Genomic DNA, 13607 nt, shown 5'->3' on the forward strand with positions numbered 1-13607 from the left:
CAGGACCTTCAGCATGCACTGGGACGGTTTGCAGCCGAGTGTGAAGCGGCTGGGATGTGAAGCGGCTGGGATGTGAAGCGGCTGGGATGAGAATCAGCGCCTCCAAATCCGAGGCCATGGTTCTCAGTCGGAAAAGGGTGGTTTGCCCGCTTCAGGTTGGTGGAGTGTTCCTGCCTCAAGTGGAGGAGTTCAAGTATCTTGGGGTCTTGTTCACGAGTGAGGGAAGGATGGAACGGGAGATTGACAGACGGATCGGTGCAGCTTCTGCAGTAATGTGGTCGCTGTACCGGTCTGTCGTGGTGAAGAAGGAGCTGAGCCACAAGGCGAAGCTCTCGATTTACCGGTCAATCTACGTTCCTACTCTCACCTATGGTCATGAGCTGTGGGTCATGACCGAAAGGACAAGATCCCGGATACAGGCGGCCGAAATGAGCTTTCTCCACAGGGTGGCTGGGCGATCCCTTAGAGATAGGGTGAGAAGCTCGGTCACTCGGGAGGAGCTCAGAGAAGAGCCACTGCTCCTCCACATTGAGAGGGGCCAGCTGAGGTGGCTCGGGCATCTTTTCCGGATGCCTCCTGGACGCCTTCCCGGGAAGGTGTTCCGGGTATGTCCCACTGGGAGGAGACCCTGGGGAAGACCCTGTACGACCGGAGCAGGAGCTTGCTTCGCATTGCCGGCAGTAAGTCAGACTTGTTCCCGGTGTATGTTGGACTCCGGCAGGGACTCCCTTTGTCGCCGGTTCTGTTCATAATTTTTATGGACAGAATTTCTAGGCGCAGCCAGGGGCCAGAGGGTGTCAGGTTTGGGGACCACACGATTTCATCTCTGCTTTTTGTGGATGATGTTGTCGTGCTAGCCCCATCAGACCAGGACCTTCAGCATGCACTGGGACGGTTTGCAGCCGAGTGTGAAGCGGCTGGGATGTGAAGCGGCTGGGATGTGAAGCGGCTGGGATGAGAATCAGCTCCTCCAAATCCGAGGCTATGGTTCTCAGTCGGAAAAGGGTGGTTTGCCCGCTTCAGGTTGGTGGAGTGTTCCTGCCTCAAGTGGAGGAGTTCAAGTATCTTGGGGTCTTGTTCACGAGTGAGGGAAGGATGGAACGGGAGATTGACAGACGGATCGGTGCAGCTTCTGCAGTAATGTGGTCGCTGTACCGGTCTGTCGTGGTGAAGAAGGAGCTGAGCCACAAGGCGAAGCTCTCGATTTACCGGTCAATCTACGTTCCTACTCTCACCTATGGTCATGAGCTGTGGGTCATGACCGAAAGGACAAGATCCCGGATACAGGCGGCCGAAATGAGCTTTCTCCACAGGGTGGCTGGGCGATCCCTTAGAGATAGGGTGAGAAGCTCGGTCACTCGGGAGGAGCTCAGAGAAGAGCCACTGCTCCTCCACATTGAGAGGGGCCAGCTGAGGTGGCTCGGGCATCTTTTCCGGATGCCTCCTGGACGCCTTCCCGGGAAGGTGTTCCGGGTATGTCCCACTGGGAGGAGACCCTGGGGAAGACCTAGGACACGCTGGAGGGACTATGTCTCCCGGCTGGCCTGGGAACGCCTCGGTGTCCCCCCGGAAGAGCTGAAGGAAGTGTCTAGGGAGAGGGAAGTCTGGGCATCCCTGCTTAGACTGCTGGCCCCGGATAAGCGGAAGAAGATGGATGGATGGATGGATGGATGGATGGCTTGATATTAACTTTTTTTCCCTCACCAGCAACTGTGGCTAGTGGTTTTTCCAAAGTTACTAGCCACTCAGCATTTTCACTGGCCACAATTTGACATTGATATCATTTAAAAACTGCCATTTAAATATTTTTTTTTAGCAGCCATATAGATATTTCTTAGATATTTGGCAGCAGGTAGGTTTTAAGACCTGACACACTGATCCATGCGTTTTCTTTCTCAACTGTTTACGTGCACAAAACATAACTGACTATGTTTACATGAATACTCGCCACGTATTTTTGTGATTAGGCTAATGAGAAAATCAAAACACAATTTAATTATTGTCAGCAATGAGACATCTTTAAATTACCTACACATTTTTGACATTATTTTGTGTGTATTTGACTGTTTAAGCGCAATATGCAGTGAAAAAGAACTCAATTTAGTACTGAGAGGCAGCTATATGCGTGCACTTTGGGTGTGAGCACAAAATCTGCAGGAATGAATACAATTATGCGCATTCACGCCAAAATTCGAACTCTGTAACACCAACAATATTCATACGGAGTAGAAGAAACAAGTGAGTGAGGGGAGGCGGGTTTGTGCGTCAACTCGCTGTCAGAGAGATGAGAGAGCGAGAGAGCACAGCTGGTATCGTCTGTCTATTCTGCAGAAAGTGAGTACTGGAAGCGTTTCAGATATTCAGTATCGATATGCATCAAAAAATATATATATCTTTTTGACAACACTACATTGCACTTAGTTACTATTTCAGATGCCTTTTGAAAAAGGGAAAGACTACAACTGAAAATTGACCAAGTGACCAAATTCACCTGCATTGGGCGGGTTGGTGTGGATCAACATCTATTGTTGATCCTGGAACAACATTCCTGTCCAAAACCCGATCCCTACCCCTAAACCTAACCCAACACATAATTAATCACTTAAATCAGAGGAAAATTATAGATAATAGATGAATTAGAATGGTAGAGAAGCCCCTAATCCTTGTTGTAAACATAAACTTGACACTCACTAAAAAACTATCCCTCAAATCTGATTGGTTGATTGGAATGTTAATTGGTTGATCTTAGTCACCACATATCAACTGTTGTACAAGCATTCTTTTCAGAAAATGGTCAAATTTAGTTTCTCAAAATAATCCTCAAAGGAATGACTATTGGTGCTAAAAATATCAGTGCAAATGCTTTTTTTTTTTTTTTTACTTTTATGGTTTTTACAATTGATTGTGTGCAAATAGTAGCATGTGCTTGTTTACAAAAACATTCTCAAAAAATAATTGATCGTAAACAAACATACTTTTTGCAAGATTAGTTGTAAAAGCTGTGAACGTGAAAAGCTTTTGTGTAAAAAAAAAAAAAAAAAATGTAGCATCAATAGTCATGACAGTGGTTGTAGAATGGATCTGAGTAGATCTGGGAGCTCATGTGTTCATGGAGTGTATAAAAGCAGTGATGTGTGTAAGACATGTCTCTCCTCCCCTCACATGAGCAGAAATCTGAGAGATGAGGAGAGTCCCGGGGCCATATGGCTCAGCTGGAGGTACCAGGAGTGCCCAGGCGAAACCATGAGGTGGAAACGCTTTACTCGCTCTTCTGATTCAGCGTCATGTCAAAGAGCCGACCGAACCTGTAAAGAACCCCCTCCCCCGCGCCGGCCCAGATACTAACCTGTGTGACAGGAAAAAATGGTAAAACCATTTGACCCGGTGCTGGCCACTGTATCCTTCATCCGGATGAGGATGTCTCGTAAAAATATAACAAAACAGGCTGAGCAATGGGGAGAGGGAGTGCTAAGGTTTGTTTGTTTCATGAGGAAGAAGTTAATATTGGCTATTTAAATATCACGGTTTCCACAAAAATATTAAGCAGCACAACTTTTTTTTTAATTGATAATGATAATAATAATAATAACCGTCATATTAGAATGATTTCTGAAGGATAATGTGACACTGAAAACTGGAGTAATGTCTGCTGAAAACTCATCTTTGCCATCAGAGGAATAAATTACATTTTTAAATATATTCAAATTAGGGATGTCCCGATCAGGTTTTTTTGCCCTCGAGTCCGAGTCTGAGTCATTTGATTTTAAGTATCTGCCGATACCGAGTCCCGATCCGATACTTCTATAATGCAAAAAAAAAAAAAGAATAAAGAAGAGCGAAAAAAACAGATCCAGGATGTTCCTTATTTTTTATTTAATTCACCTTATTTTAACATTCAACAACTCTGTTAACAAACAGAGCACTTCTGTGAGGTAGCTTGAACAATCAAGTAATAAATAAATTCTTCACTTTTGGACTTTAGTGCAACAGTAAATATTTAAAAAAGTCTAATATATAAACAAATAGCACCTCAACTTAAAATATCTGGTAGGCATGTAAGCAAAAAAAAAATAAAAGTGCCACAGTGTTTGCAAAGCCAGTAATGTGCTTGTAGGAACTGCACTCCTAACTCTTACGCCGGTTTCACACTGCACTGTTAGCAGAGCGTGCAGCGCGTATTTTTTTCGCCGCCCATGTTAACAGATTAAACCAGGCTTTAGAGCATTCACACCACACGCAGAGGCGGCGCGGCAGTGCGTAGCAGAGCAGGAGTGCCGTGATCGTTTCGGCGCCGAGTCTATTTTTGCTGCGCCGCTTTTGCTGAATTAAAGTGACAATACATTGATCATGGCCAAAATACACCGCAGTTTTATCCAAAAAGTTCATTGATGATATCTATTGTGTTTTAAACAGTCAATCAAATGACCAACAGCAATTTAAAAAGAAAACAAATGTCCAAAAACAAACTTGTTGCCATAACAATAAAAACAAAGATGAACCAAAAGTTATATAAATTAAATTATTAATAAAATAAGCTTCTTGACAAGTCTTTTCTCTTAAATGTATTTGAAAACGAAAAAAAGCAATGCCAACTTATCCATTATAGACTCTGTCTGTACACAACCCGCGGTTCAGCCGCGCGTGACAAACGCTGCCAGTATGAAAGCAAAACGCGGGTGTCCTGCTCCTGCTCACCATACGCACTGCTCCTGCGCTGCTTACACTCTATTAACGCGTGCAGTGTGAAACCGCCGTAACTCTGTGTCACCGCATAATAGAGGTGTTAAAAAATAATGAGAATATAAATACATATATATCCGAGTCCTGATCGGGAGGTAACGTCCGATTCCGATCGAGTCTGAAAACACGCGATCGGGCCCGATTTCCGATCACGTGATCGGATCGGGACATCCCTAATTCAAATGTACAATAATTATTTAAAATTGTAATAATATTTCAGAATATTAAAGTTGTACTGTATTTTTCATCATATTTTCATCAAAATCTTACCGACCCCCAACGTTTGAGCGGCATTGTACTACCACTCCATATAACTGAATTATGATACCACAGATCCATTGTGTCACATACTGTTTATGTTCATATGTAAGCCCTAACATCCAGCTGTATATTAATTGCCTTAAAATTCATAACATTTAGGTTATAAAAAAATCGAGCTTTAGCCTTGTATTCATCGATTGATAAATTGAAAGAGAATCTTCACAAACTTCTTATCTTGCACATAAGCACACTTTGAAAATACATCATAAGCATGTATTTGGCATGCTATACTGATTTGAGATGCACTAATTGCAATTACACACTGTTTAAGATGGTTTATTAATTCAGTTTTGTAGACGTTATTTCTGAATGTTCTCTGAACATTTTCTATTTTTTTTTATTTTTTTATGTTTATGCTAACATTAGGGATGCATTTTGAAAATCCATAGTGTCCATATATTTGGCTCTATTTTCAGCATATTGTACTGATTTGAGATGCACTAATTGTAATTGCAAACTGTTCAAGATGGATAGTGTGCAAATAGAAATATAACCCTTGTGTTGGTTTTGTGCTTTTGTAGGCCGAATCAGCTACTGCAACAACAACAACACACACATTTGACATCACCACCCAACTTGATGATTTGAGGTCCATCAGTCCACCGATAAGTTCATCTCATTACTGGGGATGTAAACTGGAAATCAGTAAGTCATAATTATGCATACAAGCATGCCATGCTAGAAGAGGCAACGATCTAGCTACCAAGTAGTTGTGTTTTTGAACTTGGTTACCAGTCATATCTCAGCCATTATCTGGTTGGCCAGCCAATGTGTGCCCAAAAAACTGTTTGAGCACCTGCAATTGTAGCTTGATTGTTGCAAGTCTAACATGATCTATGAACTTGGACCAGCCAATGACCATCTTAGACCAGCTGGAATAATATTTTGGTCTTGGAAATACCTACTTTTTTTCCCTCCTTGACAGTTTGTTATCTTCCATTCACAAACACCATGGAGAATATTTTCCCGATCTCATGCGTTCACATTTAGGTGAGTTACACTAACAGGTTTTGTGCTTTCAGCGCTGTTGCAGCCGCAGGTTTATTAGGAAGTGGCAGCTCTCATGGGCTATTAGGAGTGTGTAACATTCTGTGCCATATGCTAGCTGGTTGTTTGGGAACAGGAAACGAGCCGCTGTGTGGCTGAATGTAACAAACATTTTGGCAGTTAATTACCACGGTGACATCTATAACCAAGACTGGACGACAGACGCCAAAGACAAAGAGACGAGACAAGACGAGCCCTTGTGAGACCAATAAAGGGGAAAAAAGGTAATGTTCTGCATTTTGATTTAAATGTAAAACATTTACCATATGTTGTTGTTGCAAATATCTCAAATCTACCATTTCTCACTAAGCACTTCCCATCTAAATGTGTGGCATGTATGAGGGGGCTAGCATTCAGCAATTCTGAATTGCATCACAGCTCCAATTCCACTCAGGTAATTGGTTTGCACGCTCAGCTTCCGAACCCGAACTGTACATTGAAACTTCGCCCGGAGTCAAACCTTAGGTCAGATCTTTATTACAAGAGCGGAATGAAACGGTTCCTTTCTTCCCTTCCTCCACTGCAGATATACAAAGCAAATGTGTCGTCCAAAGAGCCGGAGGGTTATTTTAAGCAGCCTCTGGCTGAGTGGCGTGCGTCGGGTAATCAGCATGCAAGGAGAGGTAATTTAAAGATGTCTCGTCGCTGACAAGAATTAAATTGTGTTTTGATTTTCTCATTAGCCTAATCTCAAGTGGGCCTCGTTATTGTGTAATTTTCCAGCGTTGACACGACATCTTGTTTTGGGAGCTGACAGCCTTATGCTGTCGGGGAGGTGGAGGGGTATCAAGCGTGAGCTCGGAGGACACTGATTGGTCCCCTCCCTCTGAGCTGATATGAGCAGTGATGTTATATATCGACACCTGGGGCGGGGCTGGGGAGGGGGACGTGACTGGCTTGGGCCTCTCTGATGGATCTTTCAATGTCACATTGTTTTTGAGATGCCATCACTTTTACAACAGAGTAAATTAGCTTTTCAGGGTCCTGGCGTTTCTCTCTGGGAGGCTGTCGGATCTTCAGTCATTCCTCTCGGTCTGACACTGGCTTCATATCCCAGTGCCGCCAGTCCCCTGTGCATCCGCTGAAGCTGATCAAACCGACGACCTCTAACGAAGTTCCCCCGTACGTGAACGCATGCTGAAACTTAGTTTTTATCTAACGTTGAAAATCTGGCAAGTTTCTTAATGTGAAGCCGTGTTTTTTACAACTGTGTTTTGTACAGTGTTTATTAGCGCATCGCCAATATAATCATCAAATATACAATTACAATTGGAAAGATGCAATCTTTCTTTCCGAATGCCCAAAATACAGATACAGTGTCAATTTAAAGTGCCCTTATTATGCTATTTTAAAGGTTCCTAATTTTGTTCTGGAGTCTCCTATAATAGGTTTACATGCATCCAAGTGTCTGAAACTGTTCAATAAAGGAGTCTCTCAAAACCACTCCTTTCCAAGAGCCTACTCTGCTCTTATTGGTCAGATGTCCCAGTCTGTTGTGATTGGTCTACCACTTGCAGCAAGAAAAAAAACGCCCATTTCCATATTGGAATTTCAGCTCCGAGTCCTCATTCTTTGGAAGTGCATGCAAAGTGGATTTATTTCTTAACAACACGAACCAAACTCTTCCAGGCCTCAGCTAAAACTAGTGTTTGAGGGCTGGTCAAAGTTGACATTGTTCACCGGCAGTCAATGAAGACCATAGACTGGCATTAAGCAAATTTGTTACAAACCTACGTAGGCTGTCCAGGAAGTAAGACTGGAATTACTGATGACCTGTTTCAGGCAGTTCAGAATCAGTTCTTTTATTTAGAAGAACAATAACAAGAACTTCCATTACACACATGAAAGGTAATATCCGGAAAAAAAGTACAATAGGAGCACTTTAATAAACTTTTGTGAATGAACTGCAAACACCCACTCTACTCCACTCAATCTGCTGCTGTATAAAAACCTTTAGTCATGTGGACCTCATTTCACTTTGTAAGATTTTAGACGTTCCCCATGTTACAGAATCACTGATGTGAACTTCTGGGGAAGTCACCTCCTCTTTAAAAAAAAAAAGAAAAAAAAAGGCAAAGTCTCATTGCCTCGTTATGATTGTTCCAATAAACCTCCTTAAAAGAGTAAAAAAGAGTGAATAGCACACAGTTTAGTCATACATTTTGAAAATAATTATTTGGAACATTAAGGGAACAACAAGACCCCTCAGCATTTCTACTGAAATCTGAGTGTATCTTTTGCATAGTTTCACCCTGATGCATTTTTATTGGCTGTCACATTTTTGACAGCAGAGATAAATCATCTTCCCTAATATCTTGGATTCTCTCCCTGGTTTCGCGTTCTGTTGCCAGTCTTTAGCAAGCCAAATGTGAACAGTGTGACCTCAGCTCTGCTCCCTACACCTGTTGTGCTGAATCCTGTGCTTAGACAGGTATAATGGGCTTCATTTCAAAGCAAAGACACAAGCTCTGTTGCAAAACATAGAGAGCTGTTTGCCTAGACAGCATATTAAGGCATTATAAACATCAAAGACCAAAAGGTTGGCAGGAATATAATGCTGCCTTCAAAGATATCTTCTTTTGTCTAAACTTAAGGTAGCATCAAATAAATCGTTGATGGAGGGTGTAACCCCAGAATTCATTGGAAGAAGGTCAGTGAAAGCTCAGTGTTTGTGGACAAAGTGAGACAATTGTCAGCTATAAATGTAAAAGAACCCAGGGGAAAATGTATCACGGTTTCCAGAACAATATTAAGCAGCACAACTGTTTTCAACATTGATAATAATAAATGTTTATTGAGCATCAAATCAGCATATTAGAATGATTTCTGAAGGATCATGTGACACTAAACACTGGAGTAATGATGCTGAAAATTCAGCTTTGCATCACAGGAATAAATTACTTTTTAACATATATTAAATGGTAACAATATTTCACAATATTACAGTTTTACTTCATTTTTTTTTATCAAATAAATGCAGCCTCGTTGAGCTTAAGAGACTTCTTTCAAAAGCATTAAAAAATCTTAACGATTCCTAACATTTGAACAGTGGTGTAAATATATTTGTGTGTGTAATGTATTGTAATGTTTACTACACTGTAACACTGGCTAACTGTAAAGCTACATTATAGGATTGTGTTTTTGCTACATATTGCTAAAAACAAAATCCCAAAAAGATGTCTGCTAGAGCAACTCATTTCTTATATGATTTCTGTGTTCCTTGATTTTGGCATCAATGTCGGTGCAAAAGTGACAGTCCACATCACTTGAAGAAGTATCCATGCTTGTAAATCCTGTCCACTGCTATGTTAGATAAAGTTTGTAGATTTTCAACCTGACGTTTTGACCTTTTTAAGTGTTTTTCCTGTGCGATAAAAATCTGGCACCTTGGATGTGTATGCTAGTATATTACATAAGAGCCGCTTGGCATGTCTTTGTCTTACAGGAAACATTGACTCTGAACACTTTACGGTTATTGTGTAGCGGTGACTCTGATAGTCTCTTATAATTCGGAGAGGTACTCTTGAGATCTATTAGCACCAGTCAGTATTACGTAAAAGCCCAAACCAAACAAAGGCTCATCAATAAAACAATACCGCTACATAAACAATGGAAGAGCTCAGACGCGACGCTCCATAACCTTGGTTCCCACACCTCAACACCATGCAGGAGCTACAAAAGACACGTCATCATGCTAGTAGCGCAGGGAGGGGTTTTATTTCGACAAGTCTTTCGCATGATGACAGCTTCCTGTTTGAGTAAGGATGTGCTAATTTCCCAGAGTTCCTGCAGCGTCCGTGATTTTCGCGACACACGCACAGACTTCAGCTGGGGTCTCGTTTCTTACCCTCATTTGTCACATTGGCACATCCTGGCCTTTGATTATGGCAGGCATTCATTGGTTTGTTTTAGCAGAGGAACACAGGAAAGCACAGTAGCCGGTGACGATGCCTCGCTGTCTCTTTCTCTCGTACTATCTTTCTTTTACAGTGTCAGAGGGCAGATGACCAGCTCTTTGTTACTGTGACAAGTTAGACGGCCCCCGAAGCTTCTGAGAAACCCTCCGGTCACGTTGAAGCGAGCGATTGAAATGTCTGTTAAAAATAGCGAGGAAGACCTTGGCCTGACGTCTCTGCTGATGCCTCGCAGAGATTTGTTTTCCTGCTAACGTTTCGTCTGCTGTGTGTCTGTCTGTTGACATCCATTAGCATAAGAATTAGCCCGCATTTAAGAGACAGGATGGAACATCTGTGTTGATGTGAATTAATTGAAATCCTGAATGCTTGCAGCAGTGCTAATTCGCTGCCTTACTAACAGCATAAGGTAGAAAAAACACTTTTTTGCTATTTAGAGATGTCTGTTTTCCGCTAATTAAGAAACAAACAAAGAACGGATGCCGCAGAATTCTTATCGGCTAATTTCCCGCTGCCGTACTGTGTTGCATATTAAGTGTCTTCGTTTGCACTCTGTCTTTTTGTTGTCGGTGCACAACAGCTCAGCTGATAAGCCATCCCAAAGGTCAAAATGTCACCGATCCCATAATTTCCTGTAAATGCCAAAGCCGTTCTGTGCCCGAGGTTGGCGTGCCGGCGCGGCCTCATTTATATGGGGCTTAATGGGCATGTGGGTGTCAACTAACGGGATCTGACTCTTACCTACATGTGCATTAGGCAGCTACTGATCTGTAGAGGCTCTCCGTTGGGGTACGCTTGCGAGCGAGTCTGCTTTACGCCGTGATCTATTGCCACGTTTAACTGCGGTGATCTATCGCACGGAACTGGCAGTAACGGATGAGCCGGCCGAGCTGGAAAAACTCCCTCATTTGTCTCTGTCGCGGCCGCTGAAGGAGAGGAGACGCTAATGCAGGCCGACGGCACAGAGAAGGGATATAATTATGTCTCTGTGCCTCCCCAAGTGCTCGCTGGGTACCCAGCCGTAATAAAGCCGAGCTTATACTGCGCTCCTCTCCAAATCCCTTCAGGAGCCGCAGGAGGCAGCCTGTGCTGTGTGTGCGTTCCCGACTCTCGTTGAGTACAATCCGAACGGTTAGGATTTCCCTTGTAGCTGGCTGTTTTATGAGCAATGTGAATGTTCTGGCTAGGGGAGAGTGGGCTAAGCAGCGACACCTTTTACTTATGTGTCCCCTGGTCAAGGAGAAATGAACTAGTTAAACATTTACATGCCTAGTAATATTTTACAATGTGTGCTGTCAACTGAAATTAGAAGAAAGTGTCAGCTGGGAAATTGTGTTGCGTCAAGGGGAGCATTTAGTCATTGGCCAATACACAAATGTGGTCACATTATCTGCATTTTCATACAAATGTAATATTTTTGATCCACTGACCCAGCTTACCCCAAACCTAGCACAATTGACCGCTTAGCTACAATTTTGGCCAACAATAGAATCAAACTTTAGAAAACTAATTTAAAAATAACGTGTGTGTGTGTGTGTGTGTGTGTGTGTGTGTGTGTGTGTGTGTGTGTGTGTGTGTACAATTTAAAATAATTATTTTCTATTTTAATACATTTTAAAATTTAATTTATTCCTGTGATGCAAAGCTGAATTTTCAGCATCATTCCTCCAGTCTTCAGTGTCACATGATCCTTCAGAAATCATTCTAATATGATGATTTGCTGCTTAACATTTTTGTACACACACAGACTTTGACATATATATTTGATATATGTGCACCATTTACAGATCGGTGGATCTTTTCCCACATTCCCCTTTTTGGCTGAAATGCATGTCCTTAGCAACATTCAGTATGAACTTTGCTTTGAGCTTATTTGGCAAGAAAGCATCTGTCAAGAGCATAAATGCAAACAGTGTGTAAATTTAAAACATAATTACCAGGAAATCGAGGGTTAATAATCCTGGACTAGTCCATTGAGGAACGCCATCATATGATTTATGCAGGAGATGAATCAAAACACAATTCTCCTTGGTATGGAGGCTGGGAAACATATGCAGGTCTGTAAATCTGTACACAACACTAGAGTGAGAAGAAAAAACACAACTACACACACAAACACTTTTCCTTATGTTGGCCCTGAATAGTTCACTTTTGCAATGCAATATTTATTTCTTCTTAAAAAATGATATTATTAGCAAAGCATTTTGGGTTATAAACTTATTTGAACACTGATTTGAGAATGTCTCTATGCTTTAATAGCAGCACTGGAGCTGACATGAACATGGTGATCATGTTCTCCAGCATAATTTGAGATGATTCAAAAAGCATCTTGAGCCTCAGTGGAAGCAAGAACGTTTAAAAGTCTGCACAAAGAGGCAGTTAATCAGAGTCAGAGAATATTAGAATGTTTATTATTAATTTCCAACTTTTTTTAGTTTTTAATTTTTCAAAATCAAAAAAAATATTTTTAATTTCCACAAACATAAAATCAAAAGTATTATCTTATGTCACTGTACACCAAACGCATGTTTCACTGTACACCTTGAAACCATTTAAATATTTATATATATGCATTTGGCAGATGCTTCTATCTAAAGCAGGGTTGTATAACTAAAACCATTAAAAAATTGTCTTAAAATAAACATTTAATTGAACTAAAATAAAATATTGAAAATTTTAAATTTTTAATTTATAAAATAAAATTATTAAATTTATAAATGTATAAATTTATAAAATTATTAAAAACTTTATAGACATGACATTTTGGAGGTTTTTTTGTCTTTATATATATATATATAACATATCAACATATCAGCTTAACATTAAAAACCTCTCATTCAGGAACTACATATTAAACACACATGCATGGTGTCGTTTATATTCCCAGTTCCTGTCAGAATCTGGAAATGCTCCAAACAGAGGGTTTGAAACTCTTCAAGACGTGGCTGTAGTTGTCGGATCAGAGAAACCCATCACACAACCAATGTGACTTCACATGCTCCGGGACACTTTGAAGTGTCGGCTGACCACTTGTAGCACGTCTTAACACTTTCTTTCGCCCGCTACAGGCCCGAGACAGAGATGAAGGGCCTGTTATGTCAATTAACCAGCCCGGCTCACGCGTTTGGCTGCGATTCAAGGTTGCACGGGAGGAGGGAAGGCTAGTGTTAGAACGGTGGAGTTATTCATGTCACCGAGTATTTCCCCAACAATTGCTGCAGACCGCATGCAATCGAGCCGCAGACTGGGAGAGATTATTCCTTCGGTCCTGTAAATGTTTTGATGGATGAAGTCTTCCTGGTTTCACATCTATCTCCCAGGTCTGTGGTCCACTGAAGTTCTTGTGCAAACACAATTGGCTATGACAAACAGGAAGGCCCTGCTGTTTTATGAGGACCTGCTAGAGCGTGAACACTCAATCTGTAAATATCTTCAATATAATTAAAATAGTCTTTTGCTTCTAAAATTTTGCTCCTGAGAAAAAGACCCCGTAATCTCAAATTGTGCAGATTTGCCAAGATACTCAAGTCTGTGATCAAAAGTTATCACAATATGACCTCAATTATTTCTCATCCAATTCCCCAG

Source organism: Abramis brama (genome assembly GCF_963993115.1).
Source record: "Abramis brama genome assembly, chromosome: 13".
NCBI lineage: Eukaryota > Metazoa > Chordata > Actinopteri > Cypriniformes > Leuciscidae > Abramis > Abramis brama.